We start from the raw sequence: 3616 nt of genomic DNA, 5'->3' as shown, positions 1-3616 counted from the left end.
CAATGTATCCCTGCAAAGTTTGGTGAAGATCTGAGTATGTAGTTTTTGACCTTATCTGGAACCTCCCATCTGAAAATTTGAAAATTCTTAAAAAATTCGACCAAAATCTTGATGTCTCCAATCTTTTGTTTTGTACGTTTTTTCCACGTGTCTTGACACATAATGTATCCATGCAAAGTTTGGTGAAGATCTGAGTATGTAGTTTTTGACCTTATATGGAACCTCCTATCTGAAAATTTGAAAATTCTTAAAAAATTCGTCCAAAATCTTGATGTCTCCAATCTCTTGTTTTGTACGTTTTTTCCACGTGTCTTGACATCCAATGTATCCCTGCAAAGTTTGGTGAAGATCTGAGTATGTAGTTTTTGACCTTATATGGAACCTCCTATCTGAAAATTTGAAAATTCTTAAAAAATTCGACCAAAATCTTGATGTTCCGAATCCTATGTTTTGTATGTTTTTTCCACGTGTCTTGACATCCAATGTATCCCTGCAAAGTTTGGTGAAGATCTGAGTATGTAGTTTTTGACCTTATATTGAACCTCCCATCTGAAAATTTGAAAATTCTTAAAAAATTCGTCCAAAATCTTGATGACCCCAATCTCTTGTTTTGTACGTTTTTTCCACGTGTCTTGACATCCAAAGTATCCCTGCAAAGTTTGGTGAAGATCTGAGTATGTAGTTTTTGACCTTATATGGAACCTCCTTTCTGAAAATTTGAGAATTCTTAAAAAATTCGTCCAAAATCTTGATGTCTCCAATCTCTTGTTTTGTACGTTTTTTCCACGTGTCTTGACATCCAATGTATCCATGCAAAGTTTGGTGAAGATCTGAGTATGTCGTTTTTGACCTTATCTGGAACCTCCCATCTGAAAATTTGAAAATTCTTAAAAAATTCGTCGAAAATCTTGATGTCTCCAATCTTTTGTTTTGTACGTTTTTTCCACGTGTCTTGACATGCAAAGTATCCCTGCAACGTTTGGTGAAGATCTGAGTATGTAGTTTTTGACCTTATCTGGAACCTCCTATCTGAAAATTTGAAAATTCTTCAAAAATTCGTCGAAAATCTTGATGTCTCCAATCTCTTGTTTTGTACGTTTTTTCCACGTGTCTTGACATCCAATGTATTCCTGCAATGTTTGGTGGAGATCTGAGTATGTAGCTTTAGACCATATCTGGAACCTCCTATCTGAAAATTTGAAAATTCTTCAAAAATTCGTCCAAAATCTTGATGTCTCCAATCTCTTGTTTTGTACGTTTTTTCCACGTGTCTCGACCTCCAATGGATCCCTGCAAAGTTTGGTGAAGATCTGAGTATGTCGTTTTTGACCTTATCTGGAACATCCTTTCTGAAAATTTGAAAATTCTTAAAAAATTCGTCCAAAATCTTGATGTCTCCAATCTCTTGTTTTGTACGTTTTTTCCACGTGTCTTGACATCCAATGTATCCCTGCAAAGTTTGGTGAAGATCTGAGTATGTAGTTTTTGACCTTATATGGAAACTCCTATCTGAAAATTTGAAAATTCTTAAAAAATTCGTCCAAAATCTTGATGTCTCCAATCTCTTGTTTTGTACGTTTTTTCCACGTGTCTCGACCTCCAATGGATCCCTGCAAAGTTTGGTGAAGATCTGAGTATGTCGTTTTTGACCTTATCTGGAACCTCCCATCTGAAAATTTGAAAATTCTTAAAAAATTCGTCGAAAACCTTGATGTCTCCGATCTCTTGTTTTGTACGTTTTTTCCACGTGTCTTGACATGCAAAGTATTCCTGCAAAGTTTGGTGAAGATCTGAGTATGTCGTTTTTGACCTCATCTGGAACCTCCCATCTGAAAATTTGAAAATTCTTAAAAAATTCGTCGAAAATCTTGATGTCTCCAATCTTTTGTTTTGTACGTTTTTTCCACGTGTCTTGACATGCAAAGTATCCCTGCAACGTTTGGTGAAGATCTGAGTATGTAGTTTTTGACCTCATCTGGAACCTCCTATCTGAAAATTTGAAAATTCTTCAAAAATTCGTCGAAAATCTTGATGTCTCCAATCTCTTGTTTTGTACGTTTTTTCCACGTGTCTTGACATCCAATGTATTCCTGCAATGTTTGGTGGAGATCTGAGTATGTAGTTTTAGACCTTATCTGGAACCTCCTATCTGAAAATTTGAAAATTCTTCAAAAATTCGTCCAAAATCTTGATGTCTCCAATCTCTTGTTTTGTACGTTTTTTCCACGTGTCTTGACATCCAATGTATCCCTGCAAAGTTTGGTGAAGATCTGAGTATGTAGTTTTTGACCTTATATGGAACCTCCTATCTGAAAATTTGAAAATTCTTAAAAAATTCGTCCAAAATCTTGATGTCTCCAATCTCTTGTTTTGTACGTTTTTTCCACGTGTCTCGACCTCCAATGGATCCCTGCAAAGTTTGGTGAAGATCTGAGTATGTCGTTTTTGACCTTATCTGGAACCTCCCATCTGAAAATTTGAAAATTCTTAAAAAATTCGTCGAAAATCTTGATGTCTCCGATCTCTTGTTTTGTACGTTTTTTCCACGTGTCTTGACATGCAAAGTATTCCTGCAAAGTTTGGTGAAGATCTGAGTATGTAGTTTTTGACCTCATCTGGAACCTCCTATCTGAAAATTTGAAAATTCTTAAAAAATTCGTCCAAAATCTTGATGTCTCCAATCTCTTGTTTTGTACGTTTTTTCCACGTGTCTTGACATCCAATGTATCCCTGCAATGTTTGGTGAAGATCTGAGTATGTAGTTTTTGACCTTATCTGGAACCTCCCATCTGAAAATTTGAAAATTCCTAAAAAATCCGTCCAAAATCTTGATGACCCCAATCTCTTGTTTTGTACTTTTTTTCCACGTGTCTCGACCTCCAATGTATCCCTGCAAAGTTTGGTGAAGATCTGAGTATGTAGTTTTTGACCTTATATGGAACCTCCTATCTGAAAATTTGAAAATTCTTAAAAAATTCGTCCAAAATCTTGATGTCACCAATCCTATGTTTTGTATGTTTTTTCCACGTGTCTTGACATCCAATGTATCCATGCAAAGTTTGGTGAAGATCTGAGTATGTCGTTTTTGACCTTATCTGGAACCTCCCATCTGAAAATTTGAAAATTCTTAAAAAATTCGTCGAAAATCTTGATGTCTCCGATCTCTTGTTTTGTACGTTTTTTCCACGTGTCTTGACATGCAAAGTATTCCTGCAAAGTTTGGTGAAGATCTGAGTATGTCGTTTTTGACCTCATCTGGAACCTCCTATCTGAAAATTTGAAAATTCTTAAAAAATTCGTCCAAAATTTTGATGTCTCCAATCTCTTGTTTTGTACGTTTTTTCCACGTGTCTTGACATCCAATGTATCCCTGCAATGTTTGGTGAAGATCTGAGTATGTAGTTTTTGACCTTATCTGGAACCTCCCATCTGAAAATTTGAAAATTCCTAAAAAATCCGTCCAAAATCTTGATGACCCCAATCTCTTGTTTTGTACGTTTTTTCCACGTGTCTTGACATCCAATGTATCCCTGCAAAGTTTGGTGAAGATCTGAGTATGTAGTTTTTGACCTTATCTGGAACCTCCTATCTGAAAATTTGAAAATTCTTAAAAAAT

Source organism: Lepisma saccharinum, unplaced genomic scaffold (genome assembly GCF_977018435.1).
Source record: "Lepisma saccharinum unplaced genomic scaffold, izLepSacc3.1 HAP1_SCAFFOLD_198, whole genome shotgun sequence".
NCBI lineage: Eukaryota > Metazoa > Arthropoda > Insecta > Zygentoma > Lepismatidae > Lepisma > Lepisma saccharinum.
Note: the sequence above shows the minus strand (reverse complement) of the source record.